The following is an 18,452-nucleotide window of genomic DNA, read 5'->3' on the forward strand; positions in this document are numbered from 1 at the left end:
GAACATGGCATGATACGGACTCTTGATTTTCACCACCTCAAAAGTCAACGTTTCTGACCTTGAATCATGATCATCTCCAAAAGCCACCTCTAGGGCTATCTTGCCAACTGGGTACGCCGATTTACTAGGCACCACTCCATGAAAGACTGTATTCGACGGTTTAAGATTCTTATCTGTCAGTCCCATACGGCAGAAGGTATCATAGTAAAGGATATTGATACTGCTTCCCCCATCCATAAGCACCTTGGTGAACTTATACCCCCAACTTGAGGTGCCACCACTAAGGCCAGATGACCCGAATTATCAACCTGGGGTGGGTGATCCTCTCGACTCCATAAAATTGGCTGTTCAGACCAGCGCAAATACTGAGGCACTGCCGGTTCAACAGAGTTCACGGCCCTTTTGTGAAGCTTCTGATCACGCTTACACAAGCTAGTGGTAAAGACATGATACTGCCTACTATTCAACTGCTTCGGATTGCTCTGATAACCTGACTGCTGCTGCTGATTCCCCTGATGGTTGTAACCTCCCTGATTACCTTGATTGCCATGTCCGGTCTGATTGCCTTGGAATCCTGAACCGGAGCTGCTGCCTCTGTAACCCGGCCCATGAAAACCACCCCCTGAACCGCCGGGCGGGCCATTATCGTATTGAAACATATTGGAATTCTTGAACTCTCGCATGATGAAACAATCCTTCCAAAGATGTGAAGCTGGCTTCTCCTTTGATACGTGCTTTGGACAAGGTTGGTTTAACAGATGCTCCAGATTGGGGCCTGACCCTCCGCCCCTCTGAGGCGGTTTGCCCTTACGATGCTGACCGTTATCCTGAGCGTTGGTGTTAGCCACAAAGTCCAAACTATTATCTGCCTTGCGCTTACCATTATTCCCATGACCTGTCGGATTGTGCTGCTGCCCCTTGGCATTGCCGTTCTTTTTCCCCTTCCCTGGTTTGTCATCCTCCGACTCAGGGTCTTTGGTACTATCTGAATTGGCATATTTCACCAAAGCAGCCATAAGGGTTGACATATCATTGCAGTGACGTTTGAGCCTCCCTAACTTTAGTTTTAACGGCATAAACCGGCAGTTACCCTCCAACGTCAAAACTGATGTATCCGTGTTGATGTGGTCCAACGAATGCAGAATAGCTGAGACTCGCTTTACCCAATGGGTTGTAGACTCCCCATCCTCTTGAACACAAGCGGCCAGGTCCACAATCGACATAGGCTGCTTACAAGTATCCTTAAAATCTGGATAAACCGGTTTTTTAACTCGGCCAATGACCCGACGGAGTTAGCCAGTAAGCTCTTTAACCAAGTACGAGCTGTTCCCTCCAACATCATGGTGAAGTACTTAGCACACACCGCTTCATCCACATCCAGCATCTCCATTGCCATCTCATAACTCTCAACCCATGACTCAGGGGGTAAATCGGCGGTGTAATTGGGAACCTTACGAGTGCCTTTAAAATCCTTGGGCAGTCGTACATTACGCAAGGCTGGGGTGAGGCAGGGCACCCCCAAAGAACTGAAGACCACACCTGGCTCCACTAAGGTGGTCGGACGAACCAGAGTAGGATGACGAGCTGCGTGCTGAGCTGCTAATTTGGCCTCTCTCGACGTGCTCGGCCGTGATCCACCACATCTTGTGCATTGGCACCACCACCTGCCGGGTTACGGTGTCGCGCACTGCTTGACACAGCCGATTCATCCTCAATGTGCCTGCTGTAGCTCCGACTCGGACAGGGGGTGGAATGAATCCTCTCGCGACTATGCGAATAAGCCCGCTGCTGGGTTAAAGCTGTTTGAAGGAGCTCTCTGGCCCGTCATGTCTCAATCGCCACTGGCGATTCGCTGTCACTTGGGAGGGCTGTGAATCATGAAGCGGCGGCCACAATGTTATCCAACGGGTTGGAGTAATGCCCTCGGGGCGTCGGAACGTACTGTGGCACAATGTTGTTCTGACGAGGTGGGTTCATTGGCGCTCCTGTTACCGGTGCCTCTGTCCGGTTTACCACCGGCTGGTCACTGGTTCCTGCTCCTGGGTGTTGAAGAGGTTTCTTGGCTCATAACCCGGCGGGAGGTGCGACCGGTATCTCCTCCTGATGACATATCTGAGGCGCTCTGATCTAGCCTAAGCCGGTAGGCCTGAGCTTCTAACTCGGCCCATTCTGTAACCATCTTGGCGTTCTCTGCTGCCAGGTCCGCTTTAGCCTGAGTTATCTGATCTTTCACCTTTGTAATCTCCGCATTGTGCTGATCTCGGGTTGCTGCATCCACTTCTGCCGCCAGCAATGTTGCCAAAGCATCGAACAAATCAGACAAAACCTGAGCCGGAGGCGGCGCAGAGCCCCCTGCTCCCACTGGGGTTGCTGTTGCTGAACCAGAGATCATTGCTGTGGCGGTAGAAGAGTGTTGCACTGGTTATGTACCGGCCATGAAGACCGCGACCCGGCTTGGCAGATCGAGGGGGTTCGGAATACTGTTGCCATCGGAACCTCCACTAATCCGGTCGTCCTGCAGCTGATACAACGATTCAGTCTCTCCGGTTGAAGACTCGTCGTCGGAACAGGCAACAGTTTCCCCATTAGATGCCGGTCCATCCTTATACACTACAAAAAAAACACTTCCGTGATGATACGTGTTTGTCACAGTAGGTCGCTTTTTTTGTCATGCATGTACATCCATGACAAATTTATACAGAATCAAGATAGTCATACCTGTGCTGTCGTAGAAGTGTTCCATGACATTACCAAAATTATCATCACGGAAGTGTCCACTTCCATGACGATAAATCGCGCGTCACAGAAGTGCTTTCGTCAAGGGTGACCGACACGTGGCATCCACCGTAACGGAACGCCGTTAAGCTATCGGGTCGGGTTTTGGATCCGATAACCCGTTAACAGCCCCGACCAATGGGGATTTTCCACGTGTAAAATCATCATTGGCTAGAGGAAACACGTGTCGGCTCATCGTCGGGACAAATGTCATCCACTCACTGGACAGAAGGCGCCTATGATACGTCGACACGTGGCACGACCCAACAAGTTTAAATAGGCCGGCCCAACTAAAGGCCCACAAGATTTTGCGGACCATAATGGGCCGGCCCAGCTAAAGGCCCACGAGATTTTACGGACCATAATGGGCTGGCCCAGCTAAAGGCCCACAAGATTTCGCGGGCCATAATGGGCCGGCCCAGGTAAAGGCCCACAAGATTTTCGTGTGCCATAATAGGCCAGCCCAGGTAAAGGCCCACAAAATTCTTGCGGATCATAATGGGCCGGCCCAGCTAAAGGCCCACGAGATTTCACCGACATTAATGGGTCGGCCCAGCTGTAGGCCCACAAGATTTTGAGGACCCTAGTAGGCCGGCCCGTTAACTGGCTGCCATGTTTTGGGCCAAATGCCGGCCCATATTTGATCCGGTCTATTAATGGCCTGCCACACTCCGGGCCTAATAGTGGCCCATATGAGATCCGGCCCGTTAAAAGCCTACCACATTCTGGGCCAAATTACGGCCCAGATCAGGTCCGTCCCTTTAAGAGGTTTTGGGCCTAATTATGGCCCATATCAGATTCGGCCCGTCAACTGGACACTATGCTTTTGGGCCCACTTGCTAAAGGCCCACTTAGTAATTTGGCCTGATATTAGTTTTGGCCTGTTAAGGGCCCGTTTAACATTTCGGCCCTATATTAATTTTAGCCTATTAAAAGCCCATCATATAGTTGGGCCTAACTACGACCCGGTTTGCATCTGGCCTGCTCGCAGCCGATATCTGATTGGGCCAAACAAGGACTGCAACAATTTTTCGGCCTGTTAAAAGCACGTGATTTGATTCGCACAATCATGGGCTGGGTTTCATTTTGGGCAGCTACCGGTCCGTGAGCTGGTCGGCACGTTTCAGGCCCAACCTACATCGTGATTGCATGACGGCCCGATTATGTACCGTAATTCTACGGTTTGGCCGGTTTACTGCGAAGACAGGATATATATATATAGTAAAATAACTGCAGCATCGTGAATAAGAAAAAACCTATACTATACAATAAAGAAATTACGGCATATTACATCCACTGGGCATCAAAGTTCGCCACTATGATAATAAAGCACAAGCAGACAGCAGATTACATACACTAGGCATCAAAGATCGCCACCAGTGCAAATAAACACGTCGACAAAATAATATACAAAACCGACAGCACTTCAATAGAGTTCAAGAAAGGTTAGCCCAGCTGGGGAGCTACAGCGCAAGCAGCTGAGCAAGATGATGAGACTGCGCTTGTTCAACACTTATATCTCCCTCACTCTGAAAGATAAACAAGCAGACAGATGACAGGTTTTGCACATAAAAGTATCAGTGCTGACAATTCATCACATTTCTTACTGACGGATAAAGTGACACAGTTTAAATTTGCATTAACACAATATGGTATTGTTCAGGTCAAGACATGGCAGGAAATGACATTGTGAAGGAGTTGGGAGCTTCACGCCACCACTGGATTACAGATCAAGAACTCATAAGTATCAATGGTTAGTGTGTTGTCAATTTATACCATTTCAGATTGGCAAATAAAGAGACGGTTTAAATAATAGTAGAATGATATGACATTGTTCATAGTTAAGACATTGCAGAATATGACATTATGCTGTAGTGGGTAGGTTCACCACACCACTAGATTACAGATGAAGAACAGAAGCATACATGCAGTGCAAAAGAAGATCACTTGCTTTGTATAGTTTAATTTACATGGTATGAAGAAGGAAGTTGGTTGTACAACTGAAAACTTAAATTGAGAAAGGACAAACTTTTGTTTATGAACTACATAATAAACTTTAAACAAGCAATTTGATGCGAACACCAAAAATAAACAGCTGTTGCAGTCATGCCTAACCAAATATATACAACAAAGTTTGAAGGCTTGAGATGGACAAACTTACATTATTGGTGAAGACAGGCTCTATAAAGGCCTTGTCCATGCTGATGGGGGGGGGGGAAATTCAAGAAGTTTACCACAGAATATTCTTCAAAAGCATTGCCTTTATTCTACATTTTGTTAAGAGTAAATATAGATGTGATAATATACAAAAAATGGAGAATATTTAAGATAAGATGAAGAGTGCTGCTACATAACCAAGTAGCTATAAATGTAAGTGCAGTGATACAGGCAAAAGGTACAGCCAAGAGCAATGCACAGCTAAACTTCTTCAGTACCAACCTTATGGTAAGAGTAAATATAGACCTGATGTGTAGAAAATGGAGGGCAAAGGAAAATAAGCTGCAGAGTGATGGTACATGAACAACTACCTGTCATTATAAGTACACTGATAAAGGACAACATGTACTTACAAGAACAATGCAGAGCTAAAAAAATTGGCATTGGATATATTCTACACTAATGTAACCATTCATACAGATCAGATAATTTGGAGCGAACAATTGATAAGCAAGCTATCATGCATACTGCTGTCACATAATGAACCTGATATGTATGCAAGTACAGTGATACAGGACAACAGGTACTAACAAGAGCAAAGCAGCGGGCATCATATTTGCGATATCCTGTCGTTCTTGTCAAACCGGAATTCTTCTTCGAGCATATTTCCTGCAAAAAAGATCCGTAAGGCACATGCGGAAAAGTAGAAGTTCAAATTGTCATGTGATTTCATAGACAGTACCTCATCCTGGGAATGAGACCAGTGCATAAAAAAGTTTTTCCATTCAATGTCTTCTAAATTTAGCACAAGAGACTTCACCGGAAATTCGTTTATAGACTTGCCATCAAAGTGTGATTTCCTCAGTTAACACCGATACTGCTGCAATGCTTCCTTGAAAAGCACAAGCAAGCTTTGCTCGTCATGACTATCCAGATTGACCCTCACCTAGTTACAACAATGTAATGTAAATCATTCATGTGTTCAATCAGCAGAAAACAGGAAAATAATAACCATGAATAATAGCACTTACACGTAAGTTAGACAGGAAGATGTGAAAATGGTGTTTGTCTTCACAATAATCTTCCCATGATGGGAATATATGCACGTAGTCCCTAACAACATTGAAAGCATTGTCTTTTAAACTAGGAATAAATGGAATGGGGTTCCAATCTGCAGGAATTGGCCGTCTCTGTAGTTGGGATAGGTCTTCGGCCAGTGGACTTGTTGTACTTTTTGCTGGAGTGGGATTTTTCTATGGTACAGCTAGTGCTATGGCAAATGAAATCGGTATACCTTTTGCTGGAGTGCAGGTCCTGTGTGGTGGGGCTAGTGGTGTGGCTAGTGAAGTATGGGTACAGTCTGCTGGAGTCGGTCCTACGTTTTGTGTAACTGGTTGTACAACCAATATAAGTGGGGTGCTGTCTGATTTCTCCGGCACCACCATGTTTTTCACGGACTTTGCTGGTGCTCCTTCAGGTTCGACAATCACCCTCTTCCTTTTTGATGTCTGATGCATAAAAATAGCATTTGAGTGGAAAAACATGGTATGATGACAAATGGAATATGTATTGATAATGGATGGGCATGGCATCTCGACATATATGATGAGTAAACTAAGCAGATGGCGGTGCAACAAAGTAGAAGAAATGCAAGACAACATATGCAAGATACCCGCAATCAATAAAACATTGCCAAATTAGAACAGGCACCTTGATGGGTGAACAGGACAGGCCATCTACCTTTGACTCCTCGAGTTTAGAATAGTCATTAGGATCATATTCTGAACAAGAATCAACAGGTGGGGAGCGTATGAGTTTCATTGCATCCAGAATGGCACTCAATGCCTTGGTGCCAATTTTGTAAGTCATTGTAGTGTTTAGCTTCAAGAGTGGACTACTGCTAGTGCGACACAAAGCAGCTACAAAGATCATAGTGTAGATATAACGGGAAAACCTTAAGCATCAGGGTAAAATCAGCAAAGTGGAACTTGCTGGAATATATGTGCTAGTATTGCCGGTACGGCTAGAAAGGCTTCGGATACCAGCTCTCTTCAAGTGAAGGTGCGGTACTGTTAATATTAATGTAACTCTCAAAGGCGACACAGCTCCCCGCATTTCCTTGCTATTCTTATAGGATTCAAGTGGGCAGGCCACTACAAATCCTATTCCTATGTTTACAAGATCCTACGAATCAAAGAGGCTCAAAGTGTCCATCAAAACCGACTGTATAGACCTCTACACTCCTAATGTCCCTGCTCATCTTCAGTACAAGGAACATACTTTACTACTATCATACTCCCTCCGTTCCAAAATATAAGTCTTGGTAGAGATTTCCACTATGGAGCACATACAGATGTATCCAGGTACATTTTAGTGTAGATTCACTCATTTTGCTCCATATGTAGTCCATGGTGGAATCTATACAAAGACTTGTATTTAGGAATGGAGAGAGTACATATTAAAGAAGAACGGAAGAGGAACATGGTAAAGAAGAGCAAGCAGATTTTGGATAATAAAATGTTGGTTGCGCAGTGCCCACACATGGTGAACCAGAGCGCATTAAGAATGCAACTCCTAGCTGTCTCTCGACCATTTCAGGCGGTTGGATGAAGATCCTACGTCTCCTAACCCTTCTTCTTCCTCGTCTCTGATTCTTCCCATACAGAACACCGCACGGGCCGCCGGCCGGACCACCGGCCCCACCGCCTGTATTCCTCCACCACCCCCACCCGCGCCGAGTTTTCTTCATTCGGCGAGGCCCCACAACCACCCGAGCCCCTTCAATCGCACCGGCGAACTCCGGCGAGCTCTGAAAAATCGACTGACCCAATTTTGAAATTTAGTTTACTGTGATTTAACTAGTGTGGAATATAAAAGGGGAAAACCATAAGCATTGCGGATCTGAAGGTGCAAACCGGACAAAGGCAACTTCGCAACCAAGACAAGAAATCAGAGTAAAGCAGTGGCGATCTATTTTCTTGCTGTGATAAATAAGTTGAGCAGATACGAAAGAGTACCGCCTCTGGTGCGGCGCTGTGTACGCATCTGCTGAGAATTTGACGGTGCTGCGGTAGCGATGGCTGTCGGCGGCGTGGAAGAAGATGTAGGAGGGTAGACGGTGGCGGCGGGGCGCGGTGGACGAGACGGTCGTAGGAGCGGCGCCGGCAAGGTGGACGACGGCGGGGATGAAGCGAGAGGACGGGATGCAAGGATCCCGGTCCGAAGCCGTGTATGAGAGAGGTCGATCTCTTGTAATGGATGGCGGTGTCAGGGTATCAGCTCCGGCATGGTGGAGGAGGACGGCGGTGGATGGGGTGGCGGATGGCGGCGGACGGAGCAGGGTGGGGTGGAGAGGGTGTTTTGGCGCCCACAGAGTATGAATGGGGAAAAGGGAGGTAGAGAGGAAGGGGGAACCATGTATTCAGGGCGCGCTTGTCTCAAATGCGAGGAAATTTACAAACTTAGCCCCTGTTTCAAATTTCTACTACATCAAAGCAACACTAGTCGGTTGGGGATAGGACGGTAATCTTGCATACACCGAATATTTGTCGACGGGAGTTTGTTTTTGCCGCCCACCGTGTATGAATATGAATCGGGGAGGGAGTCGATTTCGGCCGAGCACACACTGTGTTTTGGCGCCCACCGTGTATGAATCCGGGTGAGAGGCGGTTACGTCATGTTTGGGTGAAATTACAAACCTACCCCTACCGAAACCTATAGAAATCCAGCATATAGGCTTTGCGTGGCAGGGATAGGCAGTAGTGATTTCCATCTCGCAGATTTTGGTTTCGGGTCGTTACTACGACTTTCCCCACTTCGTTCAAATTTTGCAGAGTGCACGTTTACCATGCCAACTCAATTTGAATCTCGTTTGTATTCTATTTTTTTCAGGCGGAATCCATTTTCAATTGGAATTACATTCTATATACATCATTTTTTTATATATACTTTCAAAAGCACAACACCATTTATACATAAATATGGTTTACAAATGGCATGATCTCAGATTCATAAGGTTGTATCCATCAATTTGGATTTTCAAATATTTGAAACCACTTTATGTTGAAATCCAATTTATGCATTCCTCGCTAACTATCTCCAATTAATGTGTGTTTCATGCGGGGTTTTTTACTTCTCGAACATGTATAATGTGTTTCACACACGCAACATATAGTGTAATCCCGTTTAGACACTAATTGCATATAAACCATGCATTGTTTGTAACTGAAGAATCTATGGATCACCAATATTGATAAACTATATAACATTACACGTGTGCCCAAATTCAAATGAATATGCATGTTTGATACACCAATTTGCGTTATGATATTATCAATGTCGTGATCTCCAGTTTAAATATTTGAATCTCCTTTAATCCAGATATTCGTCTCATATAGCTATCACTCATGCTTATATAGGACTATCTCTCTGGACCTATACGCGTTCATCATCTCTTAGGTATCTCTCATGCTACCTGTATGTCGACAATGATATTTTATCTTCGTAACACACTGACGGTACTCTCTCCCTCGACCTTCATCACTCTATCTCTCTCTAAGTATATCTCGCTCCCTGCTATGTGTCTCTAACTATGATTGTCCATGTGGAATATATTTCTCTCGCACAAACACAAAACTTTGTCTCCCGGGGTCTCATTTCTCTCTACTATTCCCATGTGTGCCACTCGCACACCCCTCATACAGAGATGTCTTTCGCTCCTTAGATATGAGAACCTATGACTCCTCCTCTTAAATATCTCTTTCTCACACACAAACACAAACTCTGTCTCCCAGGGTCTCATATTTCTCCATTGTTCTCTTGTATATCACTCACACACACCCTCTCTCCCTAGAGATATCTTGCGTTCCCTCATATGTCTCTCTAGCTATCACTCTCGTTGTGAAATATCTTTCTCTCTCACAGACACAAAACTCCATCTCTCTGGATCTCATTTCTTTCTGATATCTGTTTGTATGTGACTCACACGCACCCTCTCTCTATCTCTCTCACACCCACACACATAACCCAGCCTTCTGATCCACTCGACTCCTATCTCTAACGCACACTAGCTAGCATCTTTATCTTTCTATTTATCTGTTTCTCCATCAACCTTCTTTCTCGCCCTCACTCTTGATTCCTATCACGCACACTACATATGTTTCTCTCTACATCAGTCAAGTGCCCTCTCACACACATATATAACTTCACCCTTTGAACCACCCGACGGTCTTCTCCAACACCCAAACTAGCGGATGTCCCTCTAGCTAGCATCTCCATCTCTGTATCTATCTGTAGTTTCTCCGTCAACATTTCTTTCTCGCACGGAGTCTTGCTTCCTATCACCCACACTATATATGTCTCTTGATACATATGCATTTATAGGTTGGTCTCTTTTGCACAATCGTTGCGCCTCACTCCCTCTGCTCGCCATAGATGCATGCTCCAGCCCACGCCACTATCTCTTAAAGACAAAAACACATGCACAATTGTCAGGACTTCTTCCATGCATTCTCACATGCATGCATATTATCATACCGATCCGTCTCTCCCATGTCATTGATCTTATTACTTATGTCTTCTTTCTTTTATCCCGATCATGCGCGCGCGCACACACACATCCCACGTATACATGTGTACCTCTCACACATGCATGTTCAAGGTCTCTATGTCTCCATACGTAGTTAATTACCCTCAATCCTAATGCCACATCGAATCGTCCTCCTCTTTTGTGCACATAACTTCCGCCTGGATGGGTAAAACACACACTCACACTTAACAATCTCCTTCTAGCTACCCCCCCTCCCCGCGTCTCACTCTTCACCTATATCCCTGAAACCAATAAGACCATCCCTTAGTTTAATTCCCGCCTACATGCACCATCGATATATAGTAGTCTTCCTCGGTGTCTCTCGAACAAACACGTTCTCTTGAAGTCGACTCCTCTCATGCATATAGGTCCTAATGCGTTTTTCGAGGCCAACTTTCACCAAACATTAGAGCAATAATATATGACATGCAACTTACACAAAGCATACCTTCAATTTTGTATGTCAAAGGAGCTTCCAATAATATAATTTGCATAGTATACATCTCATGTGCTATTAATCTTGTCAATAGTCAAAGGCTATCTTGAAAAACACATTAGGCCCTATATAGATGGAAGGAGGGAGTAGGTCCCATGCTAAAAATGAGAATAAAATTCAAACATCTGGGCATCGTGGCTCGGTCGATAACATTGAGAAACTTGGTTTTAAAATCATGAAACTTGGCATGGTGTCATGTCATGGTAGTACCATGCCATGGTAAAAAAATTGGCCGAATAGGAACAAATTTTGGTATAAGCTTCTTGCAAATCGGAGCTTCTCTCAAGAAGGCTCGTGGTTCTGGGAGGGATCGTGTCACCTTTGTGTGCATAATTCAAATTTGAAATACAAGCACATGTTCCAGTGCACCAAAGTTGGTTGAAAAATCGCATGTGTGTCCTCGGGTAAATTTCTAGGTTCCATGCAAGAAATGGGAATGAAATTCAAAATTCTGGGCGTCGTGGCTGGGTTGGAAACATTGAGAAACTTAGTTTTTTAATTCCTGTAAATCCAAAACACGCATGAGAAGAATGAAACTTGGCTTGGTGCCATGACATGGCACCAACATGCTGAGGTAAATTTGCAGTCTGATTTGCGAAGGCGCACACATTAACAATCAACAAAGTCATTTTGGAAGATGTGCTGTCACGTTACAATCGGAAACACAAGTATTATTGAAACCGTGGGCGTTCTACTTACTAGTACCATTTAGGTGCCGCCACGCATCCCCTTTTTATTAGCTAGGAGGCGATGTGTAGGGTAGCTATTTGAGTACGAGAGGCGTGCGATCAAACCCCTGCGCGTGCTTATCGGGAGGAGAGCCCTTTGACCTCCATCTGCCGTCCACCTCTCTCCCAAGGTCTCCATTAATGGTGCCCAAGCCTCTGTTTAATGGCGTGGCTATGTCTCACTCGACTGAGATTTAAGAGAGAAAAAAGAAAATCTGAAAGCAGGGATCTTGATGTAAGATTCGACGGACCTATATAGCATCTACTATGACTTATAGCAAGACTGATGAATATATAAGGACAATTTTTTTGATCAAAGAAGGGCTTGCCCCTTCTGATTTTCATTACTGAAAACCACCACAATTCACAAGAAGTTCAGCACAACTCCAGCCTAACACGAAGGACTAAAAGCTACCAGATTGAAATCGCAACATCCCAAGAGGCCAACAAAGGCCAAACATCCGCGCTAGAACCCAACATTTCACAACCGACGACACAATCCACATCCTAAACCGATTATTACATCAAAAGAAACCAGGAAACTAGTCTCCGCGGCGAGCGGCAATGAGCTCTTTTGTGTCCTCAAGACGCTGCTTGAGAACATCCACGGATTCCTCCACCACCCTTTGGCGCTCGTTGCGGAGCATGTCATTCTCGTCCATAAGTTTCTTCAACAAGGCACTAGTCTCCTCCTGCAGGTCTGCACTTTGGATGATCTTCTCCCTCAACAGGTCGCGCTCGGCCCGAACCCTCTCATTGCCCTCCCTTAGTTGTCGGATGACGCCGGTAGCCTGTTCAAACGAGGCTATCATGTCGTCCCGCAACCTCGCCAAGCGGGAGATCTGATCCATCTGGCTATGGACGATCGCATGCATGCGCCTGTAACAGTTGTCGCGTGCCCGCGAGAAATTTTCCCAGGCCGCTGTAGCGTGGCAGGACATCTCTACTGCATTCGTGGTGCGGCAGGACACCTCTGCTGCTTCCGCGGCGCGGCCGGACTAGTCTGCTGCATCGACGGCGCGGCGGGACCTCCATGCTGCTTCAGCGGCACGGCGGGACCTCTGTGCTGCTACTTCCGCGCGGCGGGACATGTCGGCTGCTCTCGCAGCGAGGCGGGACATCTCTCGTGCTTCCGCTTCCATGCTCGCCTCTCCTTGGTGGCAATCTCTCAACCCAGAACTCATGCTGGCCATGGCAGACGCAAGGGAAGGATGCTAAATGACTTGTTTGTTTTTGTGGATGAGGAGTTGAGGAGGAATGTGCAGTCATCTTGGCATACTAGTATTTATAACCGAGTACTAATACGCTCCTAAGTGGGAAACCGTTTAGGTTGTGATCGGTGTGAACAGGTTTGCAATTCAATATAGGGTGGAGTAATTTGGAATGTGACGAGACGCAAGCTCAAAATTTATTGACGGTTCTAGTTTTGAAGTGCGGCACTATTCCCGGATGGAGTACTTCTTTTTCTACTCCCTCCTTTATGGTTTTATAGGGCTTATCTCAAAATTTTAGTTTTTCCATTTTATAAGGCTCAATTTGGTTGTCCCCAACACATGTTCAGATTCCAAGGTGCATTAAATCATTGCATGCAAGTATTAAGTGAAAATTGACCAATGCATGTACTTTATGCATGCATGCATTGCAATTAATGCATTAAACCTATCTCTCGGGACTTCTCGCACACACCATCGTGCCACCCACAAAAACTTGTACTCTGAGTTTAGTAGTACGTTATACAGGAAGAGAAGAGGTGCACGCACTCGTCCTCTCACACACGCGTCTATTTTTTCTCAAAAAGGAGGATGATGACCCCCGGCCTCTGCATCTGGGAGTCACACACGCAAATTATTGAAATATATCGAGTGCAGTGCTTTGATGTGTCGCGTCAACTTGTACATCAACGAGAAGTTTGATTATCCTCTCCCTCGCAGACTTAACTGCACATGCCTTTGGCTGCATGACACGTTGGCCACACACCTGTAGGGCCCACCTGTCATACACACAAAGGCAGGAGCGTCTGTAACATCCCGGATGTAACTTTCCCAATTTGTACTCCAACTCTTGTCGTTTCCGGCGTTAAGTTAATTTATTTTCTCGGGTTTGGGTTTTTGTCTCCGTCTGTTGTCGTTGTCATGCATCTCATATCATGTCATCATGTGCATTGCATTCGCATACGTATTCATCTCATGCATTCGAGCATTTTCCCCGTTGTCCGTTTTGCATTCCGGCGCTTCGTTCTCCTCCGGTGGTCATTTCTAGCTTTCTTTCGTGTGTCGGGATTAAACATTTCTGGATTGGACCGAGACTTGCCAAGCGGCCTTGGTTTACTACTGGTAGACCGCCTGTCAAGTTTCGTACCATTTGGACTTCGTTTGATACTCCAACGGTTAACCGAGGGACCGAAAAGGCCTCGTGTGTGTTGCAGCCCAACACCCCTCCAATTTGGCCAAAACCCACCTAACTCTGCTCCATCATCTAGAGCGTTCGATCACGATCGCGTGGCCGAAAACCGCACCTCATTTGGACTCTTCTAGCTCCTCCTATGCCTATAAATAGGTCCCCCTCGAAATGTCCCGGATCCCCTCCCCCCGAAACCCTAAATCGCCCCTGCGCCGTGCCGGACATTGTCCGACCCGGCCGGACATAGCCGCCGCCCCACTCCGAAGCCGCCACGTGGCAGCCGCCAACTCCCACCGCCGCCGGCCCGCCCGGCCCAGGCGAGGCCCCCGCGGCCCAGCTGCCGCTGCCGCCTCACGCCGCGCCCCGCGCCGCCGCCTCGCGCAGCTGCCGCCGCCGCCGCCTCGCCCGGCCGCCGCCGCGTCCGCGCCCGCCGCCACCAACCGCCGCCGTCGCGCCGTGGCCGCCGCCCCGCCGCCTCTCCGGCTCCCTGCCGGCCGGATCCGGCGAGATCCGGCCCGGGAGCACCTCGCCGCCGTCTTCCCGCTCCGGCGAGCTCCGTCAACTCCGGCATGAACAGTGCGTGCGCCGCCGTCCTCGGATTCCGTGCCGGGTCAAACCCTAGATTCGGTGGTAAATTTCGTCTATGTCCCGAAAATCTCAGTCCATGTGCTCATGTTCGCAGCCCCGTAACATTGCATCCGTAGATCCAATTCATGCATATAGCATATAAAAATGTTCATCTCAGAGAGTACATAATTTCATTCCATTGCATCATTTTCATTTGAGTTCATCTTGATGCCCGAAATGCTGTTAGAAGAGGGCTACTTGAGATAATTGCCAGATCTGCTACTCCGTTTAGCTTTTTGTCATTTTTGCCATGATTAATGTGTGCATGATATGCCCTGATGCTCTACATGTGTTTTGTTAACTGTTTTGTCATCTTTCCAGAGGTGCAACCCATGTATTTTTGTGATGTGTGTGGTGACTTATGCAAGCTTGCAAAGTGGTGCACTTAGTAACTCTGTTTTCAGGGACTTAGTGATTTCACTAAATCCTGGAGCTGTTTATTTCATGATGCCATATGTTCTTGTTGTTTCCTAGTGATCCGTGCCTCTTTTGAGGATGATCAGTAAGGATGTTTTGTTAATATTGTAGTGCTCTATCCATCCATGTCTTTGTTTGAAATTATGGAGCACCCTAGCTTGAGTCAACCGAGCTCTACTTTTGCTACTTTGTGAATCTGGGCAGATTGTCAACTTGTTTGCAATTTTGCCGGTGATGTTGTAGTTGATCCGTGCATGCTATGATATTGTTCTTGCCATATCTAGCTTGCATTTTGTGCCTTCTTGATGGGTGTATGCTTGTCTTGCCATGACTTTCTCTGTAGTGAGTGCATCGAGCTCGTAAACATGCCTACCTGAGTTATGTTTTCAGCATTCTCCAGTTTTCACTAAGTATGAAAACTGATTATGTTTTTGCTATGTTCACATGCTTGCAATTGTATTTTCTGATCCCTTTTGGCTCAAGGTCACTAAGGGACTTTTGTTAAGAATCTTGAATGCATCCCTGCCATGTATTTTGTTGTCATGTTTGGTTGCTGTAGCATGTTCATCTCATTGCATTTAGTTGGCTACTTGCTGTAAATCGCAGACCGGTGTCATTTTTGTTTCGCTTGCCATTTCCAAACCATAACTCCGATTCCGGCGTTCTTTATATCGTTTTCAAGCGATTTCATCTCATCTTTCCAGTGACACACTTGGATTTCCAAGTTGAGGCCAGGTTCATGCATTTCCTGTCATATCTTGCATTTTGCATCCCGCATCGCATTCCGCATAGCATATCATCATTGCATCTTATTGCTTGGTCTTGCACGGGGTTGATTGTATCCTTGTTGCTTGTTTGTCTTGTTGGGTAGAGCCGGGAGACGAGTTCGCTAATGAGAAGCCCGTTGAGTTTGCTTTCGAGGATCCAGTCAACTCTGACAACTGTGCACGCAAGATGATCATACCCTCGAAATCACTACTATCTTTGCTATGCTAGTTTGCTCGCTCTTTTGCTATGCCATTGCTACGATGCCTACCACTTGCTTTCAAGCCTCCCAAATTGCCATGTCAAACCTCTAACCCACCATTGTCCTAGCAAACCGTTGATTGGCTATGTTACCGCTTTGCTCAGCCCCTCTTATAGCGTTGCTAGTTGCAGGTGAAGATTGAAGGCCGTTCCTTGTTGGAACATTTATTTACTTGTTGCGATATCATTATATTATCTTGCTATCTTAATGCATCTATATACTTGGTAAAGGGTGGAAGGTTCGGCCTCTCGCCTAGTGTTTTGTTCCACTCTTGCCGCCCTAGTTTCCGTCATATCGGTGTTATGTTCCCGAATTTTGCGTTCCTTACGCGGTTGGGTTATAATGGGAACCCCTTGATAGTTCGCCTTGATTAAAGCTTTTCCAGCAATGCCCAACCTTGGTTTTACCATTCGCCACCTAGCCTCTTTTTCCCTTGGGTTACCGGAGCCCAAGGGTCATCTTATTTTAACCCCCCCGGGCCAGTGCTCCTCTGAGTGTTGGTCCGAACTGAGCTGCCTGTGGGGCCACCTCGGGGAAACTTGAGGGTTGGTTTTACTCATAGCTAGTCTCATCTGAATGTGCCCTGAGAACGAGATATGTGCAGCTCCTATCGGGATTTGTCAGCACATTCGGGCGGTGTTGCTGGTCTTGTTTTAACCTGTCGAAGTGTCTTGAATTACCGAGATACCGAGTCTGATCGGAACGTCTTGGGAGGAGGTCTATTCCTTCGTTGACCATGAGAGCTTGTCATGGGCTAAGTTGGGACTCCCCTGCAGGGATTTGAACTTTTGAAAGCCGTGCCCGCGGTTATGGGCAGATGGGAATTTGTTAATGTCCGGTTGTAGATAACTTGAACCTTAACTTAACTAAAATGAATCTACTGAGTGTGTTACCGTGATGGCCTCTTCTCGGCGGAGTCCGGGAAGCGGACGCGGTGTTGGAGTAATGTTTGCGCAGGTTGCTCTCTAGTTTCTCGCTTGCGCTTTGCCTCCTCTTCTCGCTCTCTTTGGCGAATAAGTTAGCCATCATACTTGCTAGTCGCTTGCTGCAGCTCCACATATATTTACCTTGCATTACCTATAAGCTTAAATAGTCTTGATCGCGAGGGTGCGAGATTGCTGAGTCCCTGTGACTCACAGATTACTATTACACCAGATGCAGGGCCTGATGATTCCGCTCCAGGAAACGCGTATGAGCTCAAGTGGGAGTTAGACGAAGACTCTCAACGTTACTATGTTTCCTTTCCCGATGATCAGTAGTGGTGCCCAGTTGGGGGTGATTGGGACCGTGTCGCATGTTGGGTTATCTTTTATTTTGGCGTGTAGTTGGGCCATGAGTGTTTGGATGATGTAATGTTATTTATGTACTTGATTGACGTGGCGAGTGTAAGCCAACTATGTTCTCCCCTTTATTATTATATTACATGGGATGTTGTGATGATTGCCTAACTTGCGACATATGCCTTCAATGCGATTATGTCTCTAAGTCGTGCCTCGACACGTGGGAGCTATAGTCGCATCGTGGGTGTTACAAGTTGGTAATCAGAGCCTTCCCCGACCTTAGGAGCCCCATTGCTTGATCGTTTTTAGCAGTCGATCTGTGTCTAGAAAAATGTTTTGAGTCATTTAGGAATTATATATTGGAGAGTTTAGGAATTATTTTTACTTCCCAGTCTCCTCATCGCTCTGGTAAGGCATCCTGACGTAGAGTTTTGACTCTTCTCTTCTCAAATTTCACTAAATTTTTTTAGGATCACGCGGGTATCTTGGAATCGTTCCGATGGTTTTATGATGAGAACATTGTCTTGGTGCCTCCTGTCAGGGATTTAGTGGAAGTGTCCCGGGGAGTTGAGCTCTGAGGTGTTGTCATCATAATTTTATCGTTGCAGTTCTGGAATACCTGAGTCTAGTACGCCGACATCGAAAATCTCCTTTATGCAGTTCGTTGGTGAGATAACCTCGACGCCACCCAGTACTAGGGCGGGAGTTCGGGAGTATCGCCATAACTTGTATAACGGATGCTTTTCAAAGGTTGAGGTAGATGATTTCCGAAGGTTTCTTGGTTATGTGTTGAAGGATGGATACAGCTGGATGTAGGATTTGCTAGTTTGGGTGAGATATTATGCTTCCCCTGTATCCCCAACACCTGATTGCATAACCGGAAAGGTTCGGGAGTTTCATAGGTGGGAATTCTAGTAGCTCTAGTTCTTCTTCCACGGATATTGGTTTGAGATTGGGA

Source organism: Triticum urartu, chromosome 5A (assembly GCF_056163025.1).
Source record: "Triticum urartu cultivar PI428250 chromosome 5A, HENAU_Tu73, whole genome shotgun sequence".
Lineage (NCBI taxonomy): Eukaryota > Viridiplantae > Streptophyta > Magnoliopsida > Poales > Poaceae > Triticum > Triticum urartu.